This window comes from Acromyrmex echinatior, chromosome 1 (assembly GCF_024713525.1).
Source record: "Acromyrmex echinatior isolate Ae372 chromosome 1, ASM2471352v2, whole genome shotgun sequence".
Lineage (NCBI taxonomy): Eukaryota > Metazoa > Arthropoda > Insecta > Hymenoptera > Formicidae > Acromyrmex > Acromyrmex echinatior.
The window spans coordinates 5,088,610-5,103,042 of NC_141852.1; the positions used below are offsets into that span (position 1 = coordinate 5,088,610).

At 30.3% G+C, this 14,433-nt stretch overlaps 1 protein-coding gene and 1 pseudogene across 2 annotated transcripts in view; one reads left to right on the top strand and one right to left on the bottom strand.

Annotated features, from left to right (window-relative positions):
* Nucleotides 1-544: 544 nt before the first annotated feature.
* LOC105147409 (guanine nucleotide-binding protein-like 3 homolog) lies at nucleotides 545-9,713 on the bottom strand (annotated as a pseudogene). Its single transcript, XR_015547138.1, has 8 exons — nucleotides 9,647-9,713; nucleotides 6,031-6,135; nucleotides 5,555-5,950; nucleotides 4,588-4,966; nucleotides 4,015-4,359; nucleotides 3,709-3,945; nucleotides 3,427-3,592; nucleotides 545-3,351 (listed from the first exon to the last, which is right to left on the bottom strand). The product of XR_015547138.1 is annotated as a guanine nucleotide-binding protein-like 3 homolog (transcript).
* Nucleotides 9,688-14,433, top strand: part of cdi (serine/threonine kinase) — a 45,461-nt gene continuing 40,715 nt past the window's right edge. Inside the window, exon 1 of the mRNA XM_087413809.1 lies at nucleotides 9,688-10,284. The gene's annotated coding sequence lies outside the window, so the exon portion shown is untranslated. The remainder of the gene's footprint in view (nucleotides 10,285-14,433) is intronic.

Consider the following 14,433-nt stretch of genomic DNA (forward strand, 5'->3'; position numbering starts at 1 on the left):
AATCATATGACAAATACTTGATACATACAGTGCTAGAGCACTTATCTAGTCATTATCACAGTGCACGTGCAATCCTCCTTCCACTTTTCTTGTGTAAATTAACATTATTTATATGTTGGGCATATGTATACGTAACATATGTATAGGTAATACTACTCATTTTATAATAATATCATAAGTTTACTTAACCACGCTAATAAAATACATACAATTCCAATAATCAAATTCAATAACTGAAGCAAACTATTTTCGAAATAATTCGTATGTATTATATTTATTCATTGCAATTATTCTACTTTCAAACAACGACGTTGAAAATTTAAAGAACATTTTAAAGAAAATGCACTTTTTCTATATTTTAACATCTAAACATTCAAACTTATATTGATGTGATCAAAAGATTTGTAAGATTTTTTTCCAGGTTACAGTATTAAGTGTATCATGTAATTTTTGTATATGTCATTTGGATTCTATCGGATCATATTAAGAAAATTTTTTACTCATAATTTAAATGTCTTGTATTTAATTACTAGGAAAATATTCGTTTTCGTTCATTAAGTTTTTCATTAAAAATTCTTCGAATCTAGCATCTCTTTTTGCTGTTGGTTTCTGGTGTGGCGAGCAGTACTTAGGACTCCGTACATAAATCCGGATGATAAGATTCTTAGATTTAATTAAGTTGAGATATTGATAAGAACATAAAACTGATAACGTTATAAAATACATAATATAAAATACATAATAGAAATCGAGTATGAAAAACTAGAAATAATTTACGTACACCAATAATGAAATAATGATTATTCGGTTGATATAACAAAATTTAATATAAAAATATATAACTTTTATATTACTTTGGCAATATAAATTAAAACAATCAAAACAAAACAATTAAAACAAAGACATTAAGCAAAAAGTGATAGAAATACTGATATCATTCGAAAACTATTTAAAAAAAAAAAATAAAAACTACTTCCTTGAAAAAAAATTTTTTTTAAACTTCAGTCTGATATGAAGTTGCAAAATATCAATAATTTATTGCACTTTTCATGTTCAAAAAGTAATGTTTCAACATAAGTTACATAATCAATAAATATTTTCAGTATATTTTAGAGATGTGTGTGCGATCTCCGGATCAATCTGCCAAATATCGATTTTTTACAAAAAAAGAAGTATATCGCTATGAAATAGCTTTCTTTATTAAAGTTCTCACAAATACTAAATTACATTTAAAGAGAATGTTGATGAGGTCAGTCAAAACAAACGAAGTGATAAAGACGATAAATAAATATTGTCAATAAAATGTAAATGCTTGAATATAACGAATGTAACGCTTGCTATGAAAAAAATTACAATTAAAATGCGAATATTTTAATTATAGAGAAATTCATATCAATAACTTAAATTAGATAATGATTTGATGTAAATTGATTTATATTAGATAAGAATACTGATGATGACCAGATAAAATTATGTAGAATTGAAACGTCCATTTATAAATTATAATTGTTTTCATTTCGTAAATACATCCAGCATAAAGGTTTATATTCTCATTGGTAATTGCAGTTGACAAAAATGATAACATTGATGCTTGAATATAAACTTTAATTAAGTCAGATAAAATAATATAATAATAAAAAATACAATTATATTAAATAAATTGTCTATATGATTAAATTATGCCGATTAACGCTCGTTAATTAATTAAAATTGTAGATAGATTGAATTTTTGATCTAATGAAAAATTTGGTGATATTTTTAAAATACATTATTTAACAGAAGTTTTAACGTTGTTACAAATAGGAAGATATATATCCGATAGCCCCGCTCTGTATCGTTTTACTTATTTATTCTAATTTTTTTTTTTTTTTTTCAAATGAATATCATTTCTGAGATGATTATTCTTTTATAAAAAGGTATAGAACAAACGAAAAGAAAACTCAAAAGTAGAATAACGAACATAGAGTAGATTTTAAAAAACTCTCTGATTCACTTTCTGTATTTTCGCTATATAAATTAAATTATTAACACAAATTGGATTGGAATGACTAGTTTAGAATTAAAATCATATTTTTATATATAAATCGCCTCTAAAATTAATATTTTATTATAACGTAATTCCTTTTCTAAAATAATATTCCAGTCACATTCATGCGAGTAATTAAGTCTAGGAACAGTAATTACTGAGAACTGATTGATATTTCTATTGATACGATTTTTATGTTCGGAAATTCCAGGTTTCATTAAAAATTTTTCAAGCGAAACAGATAAAAGTTGTATTTATTCAGAATGGTCCGTGAAAGAATAAAACTTATCAACTATTGTGCATTCCGACACCGAGCTAGAGATATCGCTGGAATTCGGGATGTAAAAAAAAATAAACTCATGCTTTCATTGTTTATAGGAAAGAGAATAAATCTTTATTCTATTTGTAATTCATTATATAATTTCATCTTATTACTTTCATGGTGACATTATACTACTTCCGGATCACTGACGGTCAAAATAATGCGTAAACGTAAATTCTGACTGACTAACTCCTCGCTTGCTTTCATACTTTCGGTTATATCCTTTGTTTTTCCCGATTATTCTTACTGAATTGGCAACTTGTCGCATTCTGTTAATTAATCGAAATTGCAACGATTGGGTTCTCTGTACTAATCGCCCAACCGGGTTATGTCCGATATCAATTTAATTTCTGATTGTTTTTCTGCTTTAGTGAAATGAAAAAATTACTTTTAGATATTATATATATTATTATATTATATATATTATATATATTATATATTATATATTATATATATTATATAATATATAATTATATGTATATATGTATTATATATATTAGGTGTTGGAATTAATTCGTAGCGTTTTTAATGAAAGAATGTTATTTATTTCACATGAGCATTAAAAAATACATTAATGAAAGTACTTCCCATCACTTGTAAAACGCTACGAATTAATTCCAATACCTAATATATATAAATATATGTATTATATATATATTATATATTATATATTATATTATATATAGTTAACATGAGCGTTGTTTGCGTAAAAAGAAAATCCTAGTTAGAATTGATATATTTTCACAACACATTGTTATACAGTATACATGTAATGTAGACATCATACATGTACACACACAAGCACACACACACACACACACACACACACACACACACACACACACACACACACAATGTATACAAAAAATATTAATAACCATAGATACATGTACTATATGTATGATAATAATCTACGTATTTGTAAAGTCGGTATTGAAGTCATAATCATCGAAAGTAAATTTAAATTCTTCAAGCTGTCCCGCTAGCTTGATAGTAGCTTTTTCTGGAAATTGAGAAGTGACATATTAAAAAAAATTAAGTATTATATTTAATCTTTTTTCCTATTTTTTTATCATACCTCTTCTCAATCGTTCTTTTTTTCCTTCTTGAATTGAAGTTTCTTGAGTTTATTTAGTTTTTGATTCAATTTCGAAAAGAGGATCTGGTTTCTTCTTTCTTTCAGTAGACTTATCCTTCTTCGTATCTTGCAATTTCTTTTTGAATTTCTTCTGCACTTTGTATTCCTGCAATAATATATCGGCCAATAATACAAAATAATTTTTACAGTGCATACAAATTTCGAAAATATCCAATGTATCATCCATATTTGATAAATATGTTTCTAATACTTATATCTTACCGCTTCTTTTTGTATTTCTATCTTCATTGCCGTCGTGACAGGATCTCTACTATTGATCAAGACAGGATCATTTGTGGTAGGATTATTTGTAGAATGTGTCGTGAAATTATCAATCTTTCTTTCTTCCGCAACAAAAATTCAATATCAAATTTTTCAATATCAAATTTTTTAGCTACTTGATTGACTATCTCAGCAGATATGTGACATATTGGCTGTTCAGGTGGAACGGTATAATATCTAACAAAAATATTTTAAATATTAGAAATTATCACTGTGTAAAGATTTGGAATATATAATACAACAAACCTGATTTTTCCAGAATTCCAATCTTCGGTAATGCCGTCACAATAGCAGTCGCATCAGGTATTCCACCTTTCTTAAATTTTCCCATTTGTACTGCTTTCATGGCAAAAAATTCGTCTGGCGTTGAAAAATTTTTCATACTGTACAACTGCATTATCTGTTGTCGCGAGACTCTTTTCAAAATCGCTGGCTTAAAAGGATCTGTCAATGCCTGAATTCTTACTGCATTTTTTAGAGCTACAGATGTATCATCAGAATTTTCATCCGAACTAGCGAATACTATACCAGGAGAAACTAACAATTTTATTTTAGAATCTAATTGAACAATTTGCATCGTTTTCGTTATTCCTGAAATTAAAAAAAAAATCATAAATTGGATTAATATGTATACAAATATTAATTAATTGGCTTGATTGTATAAATGTTTCATTAATTATAAATTACTATAAAACAATTTTTTTATTAAAAAAAAATTAATAAACTCGAAAATGTAATCGCTAAAACAAACGACATGATTTAAGTATAGTAAAGAGCATAATTGATATATGAATTGGCTATAAGTATTTAATTAATTACCTGGTATATTTCCTACGTTGCACGCTTTATTGCGTTTCAAAGAATTAATAACGCTAGATTTTCCTACATTTGGCAAACCAACAACACCCACTCTAATGCTTGTTTTTACATTATTACTATTTCTACAATAATTTCCGAGTAACGACAGGAGCAATTCCGCTCCAAAGCAAGTGTTGCTCTGTATCATGGATTCCGTTTTCTTTCCTAATTTTCTTCTACCTAATCGATTCGCTTGGTTTTGTGTAGACGACTTAAATGCCACGGCAGGTAAACTAGCCCTCAAATACTTTAACCATTGATCTAAATTATCTCTGGGAATCAAATCAGCCTTGTTCAAAACCAGTCTCTTATTTCCTGCAGCTCGGACTACTTTTTCTATCTGTATTCAGATATTAGTAACAACAAAATAATGACGGAGCTCATATTGTAATTAACAACAAATAGACAAAAAAGGTCAAAACAATGATCTGAACAAATCAAAAATCTTGCTTTAATTAATCTATATCTTATTTCATATTTAATATACCAGACGTTTCAAGCTTACTAACTCATCTTCAGCCGCAATAATAATATTAATACATATGAATCACTTTCATCCCATACATTCTTCGAAAATATGATAGTGTAACATTACTAATTCTATTTTTTCGTTACAAACTGTGTGTGATTAAAATAATACTGCAAATAATAAATAAACTGTGTCGTTAATTTTTATATGAATTTTAAGTTTACTGACATATTTTTAAAGAATTGTGTAATGAAATGAAAGTAATTCATATGTATTAATATTATGGTTGAAGAGAATTTAGTTGAAATGTTCTACACATTAAATATGAAATAAAATATAGATTATTAAGATAAAACTTTTTTGCTCATCGTTTTAGCTTATTTTCCCCTTATTTGATGTCAGATATATCAATAAATTAATATACATTTATATTTGGGACAAAAACTTCACAAAACTTGCCTCTTTGCATCGTGTTCCCAATGGATCACGGGCATCAACAACTTCAAGAATAACGTCGGCTGCATCCAGAACCTTTTTGAACTCTTTATAATAAGTTATAGTATAATAAGCTTTAAGTGAATTTTTTTCTTTAGCATCGCCTCTTTTTATTTGATCTTGAATAGAATCTATTTCCATTGATTTATATGCCAACTGCTTATTCTCAGCCTGTTTAACTAATCCCTGGAGACCATCCTTGGTAAGTTAGATCATCTTTGGCTCGCGTTTTCTCCCATGCGCTGCTTCCTTCTGCTTCTATTTTTCCTCTTCACGTTACTTCTTTATTGCCTCTACTTCTTTTAATATATCCTCTTTGAATGAACACTGGATTCGATATTTCCACTACCTTGGATTTTCCTGAATAAAATTGAACTTATCAAACTGACTATTTTAAATACAAAGGTATATCTCGATATTTGATAAATTAGAGCACTGACTTTTAGAATCCTTCTTAGCCTCTTTCCTCATTTTTCGATTGTGTTTACGAACCTTTTTCTCGATCTTATACCTCTTCCGTGCCGGCATGCGCTTACTTTGCTTATCTATATCACAATAAAATGAGAAAATTATGTTTAGAAGAACTATATTAATGTAATAAGATAATAACAAATATATGATAATGTCTTTGTTATTAATTACTACTAATTATAAAAATATGAATAGATTGAACCATTCTAATGCACATAACCTAATACATGTAACTTATTTTAATCTTCCTCATAAAGTAAGCTTCGAATAACGTAAAGCTTCGAATTCTTTTATGATATATTCAATATACTTACTGTGAAACTTCATATTTGCTAATAATATAATTTTACTATAAAACTATCGCAATATTTTTAGAACAATAACGTTCGAAATGATCACGTGCAGACGATCGGAGCTCGGAATTGACAGAGTTGAATTTTGGAATGCACTTTTGACTGCAAAAAGTGTAAGCAACGTAAACAGACCTCGTATTTCATCACAATAAATTACTAGAATAAGTTACTACTTCATTGATTTTGAATGTAATTTAAACAAAAGTTAGCAAAAATATGAAATTGTAACGAAATTTCATGCTGCGAAGATTTTAAAAAATTTCTAATCTTTTTTTAATTCTATAATTTAAGAAAATTCGTCTTCTAAAAATAAAATAAGTATCAATCGACCAGCGATTATCTTTCAGTGATTTCAATTAAAGCCTATTCTACAATGTGCTCTTTGTTTCCTGTTTTTGTTTTTTTATCTTTTGTTTTTTTTCTCCTTTGTAATCATTTTATTAATAATTGTATTTCTTGCTACATATTTCTTAGTTCTTTCGAAATTCGTTAACTTTTATCTCAGGCGATATAAAACAAAAAACTGGATAAAAAGCAAAAAAACAAGATGTAAATAACAGTAAAAAGCAAGAAATAGGCAACAAAAAGCACATTGTAAAACAGACTTAAACCTTTTGGGTAACGTACACATAGTAATATATATATATAGTAAAATTAATGGCGAAAAAAAATTGTTAATGAGTGGACATTAAAATCGCTTTTCTTAGAATTGTTTATATAATATTTTTTAAAATAATTTTCTTTTTGAAAAATTTCTCAGATTTCTTTATATAAATTGAAGTGTTCTTCAAAGTACTGAGAAAGTTCATATTTTTTACAAATAAATTCTTATATATGTATAAGAATTCTGAAATATATTTTAAGAATTTTAAGACGCCACATTTTCTATAATTTTTAAAAAAATTAAATTTTAATTTTTCAGATTTTTAATCTTTCACCAGAAATTTTATAACTGTAAAAATAATAGAAACCTTAAAATATTTCAGAATTTACATATATGATAAATTCTAAGAAAATATATTCAATTTTGTTCTTATTGTTAGAAAAAAAAAACATTCTTAATGTTTTTAAAAAGTGTTACAATTTTTATAAAAATTCTGAGAGAAAAATTTTCACTAAATCGAATAAATAGCAAAAACAATAGAATTTGTTATCTCCGTCCATGTTAATAAATATCACAGAATTTACCTTGATAAATTAATTGCCTATTAAGGTAATCGGTGTTGAAGTCTCTCTCGAAATAATTCAGTTCATCCAGCGGAAAGATTGATTACAAAAAGTTTCTAGCTATATTTTATTCTTTCTAATCTATTCTTTTCGATCTTTTTAATTATTACTAATAATTAACAATTCTTAACCAAATTAACGAAGTATTATATATTATTAAATTAAATATGAATATTATTTAATAAATTCATCGTCAATTAAGTTAATCGTAGCTTGAGGACGGACGGTGAAAGGCACATGTATATACGAGGATGCGCATTCTCACACTTTCATCTCATTTTACAAGTGGCACTCGTCCGACACAGTATATAGAGACAAGGCCGTTCTGCCGGGGCGAAATAGAAATTTCCGTAAATTAATTTTACGCTCGTCCCGCGAAACGTCCCTCGAAATCGCGAGAGAGTGATACAGTTTCTCCTATCCTGATTCCCACGCCGTGTCGTACATGTTTCATAAAGCGAACGAGCGATGGGCAGTGGAATTTTGTTGATCTGTCCCATACAGCACAGAATTTGCAGCGATATCGCTGCAATAACGCTGCAATATTGCAGCATTGTTGCTGCAATTTTTGCTACAGGAGGTGCTTCTTCATAAAAAATAATTTTGATTTTGATTTGAATCCGATTTGGAAAGCGCTAATTCAAATTTGTTGCATGGAACGGAAATACAAAATCTATAAATTAAATCGGTATTTATAGTTTTATATTCAAAACCGTCTTAAATACATTCTTAAGAAGTCACAAACCAATCAGAGAGCTGCATTAGCGCCTTAAGACATTACTTAAGACCGTCTTGAAATAAGAATCGATTATGAATATCCAGAGAGTCGTATTAATGTTAAGATATTACTTATAACAGTCTTGAAATAAGAGCGGACTATGAATAAGAAGTTTGTTCATTGTCGCATGCTCTAAGATGCTCCAAGATGCTAAGAGTTATAGCAGAAGCACATTGAAACATTCTGGAGCATACGACGCGAATAAACCTAAGGACTTAAAGACCATGATGCGAAATTCACGAAAAGCAAAACGTACACGACGTGCAGTACACGAATTCGTAATCGATTGGTTAAAATCTGATTTTGCCGAATAAACTTTCGCTTCTTCCCCATAATATATGACGCATATGAATCGCATTGTATAATCCTTTAATAAGAAAAACTACATTTTCTCTTCAGAATTTTGAATTGAGCAGTATTCACTATGCACTTAAAAATTTTGTTTAGATTGAAAGGCACAGAAATATGCTTCATGCAATTCCCATAAATAAATAAAATTGCATTGAGATTGAAAAGAATTTATTTCAACGTTCGCTAATGCGCACTTCTGGAAATCTGAATCCATTTTGATCTATTTTAATCCATTCTCGTTTATTGGGTTGAAAGTATTTGAAAACGGCGCGCTTTCCATCGTGGTCGATCGATCGATTGATAGCAAAGGATCGATTATGTATCTTGAAATGAAGTGAAAATTACAAAAATGATTCACTAGATGTTAATCAATGAAATTATAAATATTCCAGTAAATTCACTCAATGTTGTAATTTTCGTCTTATTTCAAGAATTTCAAGATACACAATCGATCGGAAATCTCGGAATCTCTTCAGATCCAGCCGGTGGGGGGGGGGGGGAGAAGCGGCAAGTAAAGTGTAGTACGGTGTAGTATGCGGAGTAGAAAGGGGTACAGCTCCGTTTCGGGCTCTCGCCGTGCGGTGGCGTTGGCGCATCCGCCGCGACGACTCATTCCCGTAATGGCCGCCGTCTGCTGGCGTTGTCAGTGAGTGTGCGGGTGCCCGTCGCGAGTAGCTGCGTTGCGTCGGGAAGCTGCTACTGTGTCGTCGGTGAGTCTCGCGACTCAGATCACACGCGAAAGAGTAAATCGCAGTGGTGAGACGTGAACGATACGTTTTTGACGCGTCGCGTCGCGAGTTATTTTCCTTCGCACCGGCGACGATTTAAAAACGAACGACTGCATATTAATTTCGTACACACAGTGTTGTTCTTTACCCCACCATCCTCTTCCGCCACGTCTCTTCTCTTCCTCCTCCTCCTCCTGTCTGCTCCTGTCCTCTGTTTACCCGGGGCGCGCGACCGTGTCGAGTGTCAGCGACCCGTCCGAAAATCCGCGACGGCGCTCTTCCGGTTTGTCTACCTGATCGTCCCGCGTCTGTTCGCCGAGACGCGCCGATGCACGCAACGGCGTCGGATGGGCTCTCTCTCTCTCTCTGTCTCTCTTTCTTCTTCCTTCTCTCTCTTTCGCCGTCGAGAGATGGTAAACACATCGAGTGACAGCATGTGCGAGTGAGAGGAAACGTTTCGACTCGTCTGGTCGAAGTCGGAATCGGAATCTGCGAGGGAAGGAGTGTCCGGTAGGACCGCGGCGAGCAGGCCCCGAATTCTTCCTCACGTGGTTCAAGGCCGTCTAAAAGCGTCCGGACGTCACGAGTGCTTATTTGCTTGTTGCGTGCGTGCGACGTGAGGCGACGCGAGACGACGCTTTCCACGCGAGGCGACGCCGCGTGAGAGAGCTGTCAGCGTCGCCGAGATATATCTCCGAAATATTTCTCCGGTTCTTCCATCCCGGAGCAAACGAAATTCTGGGACTCGAACAGTCTCCTCGAGCGACGACGACGACCCGATGCACCGTAAGTATTCTGTTTGGTCTTTTCAATTCTGTAAAGATCGTTTCTATCAATGTATTCTCTAAGTTCTTTGAAATGGAATCTTATTCTAATGTCTGTTTCTATCAATAGAAAACTTTGATCTCAGCATTGAACTTATTCTTCATTTTTTTCTAATTCTTAAAACTAGAAAAAGATGAGAGTTAATGAACCAAGATTAAAGTTAATCTTACATTGATGGAATTGGGCCTAAAGAAAATTGAGTCAGTTTTGAAAAAAAATGGCTCAATTTTCAAAAGTGAGATTTCACTTTTCAGTGATATTCATTTAAAAAGTAGTCTTTTAGAGCATAGATTAACTTTAATCTCTTCAACTTAATCTCTTTAACTTTAATCTCTTATTCTTTATCTTTATCTAATTCTTAGAATTAGAAAAAGATGAAGAATAACGGAGATTAAAATAATTTATATTAATAAAAATGAGCATAAAATCTATGTCACACAATGCATTGAAAATTAAGGATTACGAATTGGACATTAGAATTCAACCATTTACATTTAATTAAAATTTCACTTACCTGACTGAAAAAGATAAAATTTAATCTCTAATTCTCTAATCTTTTTAATCTTTTATGTATATTGTATGTGACAAGGGGCTTTAAATCTGTCGCTGCATTAAAGAATAAGAATTGCGCGCGAATGGAAAATTAGAATCAGCCAATCAGAACGAAAAAGATTAAAATTGAAATTATCTGATTGGTTTCGAATTCTACACTGAGAAAAATGTCTGGTTGGAGTAATTGGAATTTTAATTGAAATTAGACGAATCAGAACTTTCTGATCCTACTAATCTAATTGTGATAACTGGAATTCTGATCAGTTTTCAATTCGTCCATCTTCAACCAGATATTTTTCTCAGTTTAATCTGTAATTCACAATCCTCAGTCTTCAATATGTAATATGACACCAGGCTTAACGCCATGTGATTTGGAAATTACATATTGATTTATATTTTTCAAGTATTTTTTTCAATGATTCGATCGTTATTTTTCACCGATTGTAATTACTTTTTTTCTTTTAAGCAAAAAAAATCGGTAAAGAATTTATACCGATTTCTATCAATGTAAATTAACTTTAATGTTGATTAATTTACTTTTTTTTTAATCATTAGAAAAGGATTTGTTGAACCGAGAATAAATTGTATTGTTGAATCGAGAATAAAATTTCTACATATAGAAATTACATATGGACATAAGTCTTATGTAGATGAACTTTAATCTGGGTTTAATTTACTTTTTACTTTTTTCTAGTTCTTAAGAATTAGAGAAGGACAAACAGTGAATTAGACCGAGATTAAAGTTAATCTACATTGGTAGAAATGGACATTAGGTCTGCGACAGCGATGCCGTCTTTCGTTATAATCTGTTTTCCCTTTGGATCTGTGTTCCCTTTTGACATATCATTGAAAACGGTGTATATTCCTCGGTTTAATCTTCTCGTGACGGTGGAAACGTTATTGACGTATCTCTGGACGTTTCCGCTGATTTCTTCATTCGTCGCAACTTTCCAACTTTCTACATCACTCGTTAATATCGTCTTAACTGTGCCTCGGGTTAAAATGATATTTTAGATTTCGTTTCAAGTTAATTGAAGAATATGATTTCATTATCATTCATTACTCTTTAAAGCTCACCTCACGATAAACATTTTCCATCGTAGATTTGTACAGGAATAATAAAATGATTCATCATTTTTATCGAAAAATGTTTGATCTCTTCCTGGTATATAATGACGAAATTTAATTCTATTATTTCAATGTATCAATATTTTACAGTATCATATTATAATGATAATTTTCGGTCTCTACGTAGAAAAACGTATAAGAAAATGTATAGAAATAAATTCCTAAGTAGTTGTGAAAATGCCTAAAAGTTGTATCCTTCTTTATCATACGACAATATTGAATACATAATACATACATAATATAATATCAGTCTTAGAATATTACAAAATACTTAATACTGAGATTAATACCGATGTTACATAGTTATTTACATTATACGATGTCACGCGATAAAATGAAACCTGCCTAATAACAAACACTGTAAAAAATAAAGTGTTAATTTTAACTTAAAGATGTATAGTGGATTTTCTGAAACATCAAAAAATGTAAAAATTAACATTTTTATGTTAATCTTAACATTTTAACATACTTGGGAAGTTCTTCACTATACGTTTTTAAGTTAAAATTAATATTTTATTTTTTACAATATAGTATGAAGTAATGACGAAGATAAAGAAACGACAAGGATGATTAACAGTCATTTTCAATAATAATCAACAATTTGTGTCTGCGAGCATACATGGTTTCTAACGAAAACTTGTCACGATTTTGCAGTGATGTTAATTGAAAAATCATCGCAAATATCCATAAAGTCATTATTTTTGTTACTTCTTAAAGCTGTCGTTAAATCATGAGAATTGTTTATAGCGACATCGTTTTGCAAATTTCTCCCTCTTTGTTGTGTTCTAAAATAGACCAATGCTTTTTAGCTGAAGTTCTCGTACGATTCATCTTTCTCCTCTCTCTTCAGGAGAAGAAAAAAAAGAGAAAAGATGAACGATGCAAAAAAAGTTCAAGTAAAAAGAACAAACAGATCTAATAGTTACACCTATTTGTTCGGCGAATGTTGGGCTGAGTCGATACGAGTGCGGGTGTCACGTGGATGGACGTCAAGTAGATATGTATATAAGTACTCCGTACTTATATACATATCTACTTGACTGTGTCGTAATCATACAAGTAATTATGCGGTAAAAACACGTCACGTAAGTGTAGCTCAGTCTTATCAAACACTTGACTGTCGGACGAACACATTGTGCTATGTCGATTTTAGTTTTTTTTTTATGAAAATTTCATGATTTCGTACTTATCATAAGTAATAAACGCGACATGTGACAACACGCGAGATTCTCACAAGTCATTATACTCTATAAAAAACGTAAATAAACAAAATTATTTGTTCTTTAGATAACTTTAAATCTTTACAAAATCCTGATATTTTTTATTATTGAACAATAATATGATGTAAGTACTGATTATGTAATTTTCTTTCTAAGGCGAAAATATGAAAAGTAAACAATTTCTCTATTAACGGTAAAAATTTTCACTTTCATGTTTCTGTCTTAGAGAAAAAGCTACATTATTGCCATTATGGTTTACCGTAATTACTAACAATACGTTTAATTTTAAAGTTGTAAAAAGAAATTTTAAATCTTCTTTTAAAACTTTAAGATTAAACTTATTTTAAATTAATACAATATTTAATTAGTTTCAATAAAGAAGGAATTATCTCAATTATCGATGAAATTTATCTATTAAATATATTATTATCGAATAATATTTAAAAAGTTTAATTATTTTGATTTTTATTATTTTAAAAAATTTAATTATTTTTAAATTTCGATTTTTAAAATTATCTAAATTATTGAAAATTACAAGTAATTTCAAATAATAGTTTCTAGTATAATCACTTTGGTACAAATAGGAATTGTCCTTGAGTATCACTGACGCGTTTTTGCAAAAACAATGATAGTGTCACCGACGTAAGCGCAAAAAGAAAATTTCTACTAAGTACTGTGATTTAAGAAACTTGGTAGCTGAACGATTTTAAGATCGTTGAGAATGACAAAAGAATATTTCCGCTGATATATCTTTGTCGAAATGTCTCTTTATTTGACTTGCCTTTATAATCCCAAGATTTCCGATTTGTTAGAAATCTGTGGAACTCTTGCGTGTGATTTAATAATAAATGTATGAATCTAATATATATATTTTTTTAATTAAAAACGGCTTTGACACAAAAACATTTATTTCTCTTCGAGAAATTGACATATTCTGCTCGTTATCGCTGTAAACGCTACGATGTGCTTGATAATAAATGAAAAACAGTCTATTATAACCAGCTTACACAGCTTCTCCCGTTACTCACGATTTCTCCAGCATCTGAGATATATCCGCGAAAATATAGAGAAAATATCCCGATGTCAATCTACGACGGCAATCTACGCGATGTTCGTTACGTGTGAAAATTTGATTATCGAGGGGAAAATCGATTTCAGTTACTTGTGATTTATGGCTTCGAGACGCGTGCTGCGTCATGATGCCTTCAAA